We start from the raw sequence: 365 nt of genomic DNA on the forward strand, positions 1-365 counted from the left end.
TTTTTTTTTTTTTTTTTTTTTGTACTTCTGTTTCTAGATGGCCGATTGTCTGACGAAATCAATGTAATGTACGTTAACAATGTAAAGAAAGAGAACTGAGGTTTCTGCCCTTCTCTCTTCTTTATATATTGAGAGATAAAAAGAAAGAAAGAAAAAAAAAAAAAAGAAATAGAGAGATAATAAGAAAAATGGGAGGTAAATAGAAAGAAAAAGGAAATGAGAAAGTGTAATAAATATGCAAATATTATGAACACTTTACGTTAAGAGAAGAATAACAAAGAAGAGAAAAAAAAGAAGATTTACCACCAAATAAAATGGATAAGAAAAGATCGCATTTTTTCGACCATTTTTCTTTTTTTTTTTTT

The sequence above is a fragment of the Trypanosoma theileri genome, assembly GCF_002087225.1.
Source record: "Trypanosoma theileri isolate Edinburgh chromosome Unknown TM35_Tth_2_V1, whole genome shotgun sequence".
NCBI classification, from domain to species: domain Eukaryota; phylum Euglenozoa; class Kinetoplastea; order Trypanosomatida; family Trypanosomatidae; genus Trypanosoma; species Trypanosoma theileri.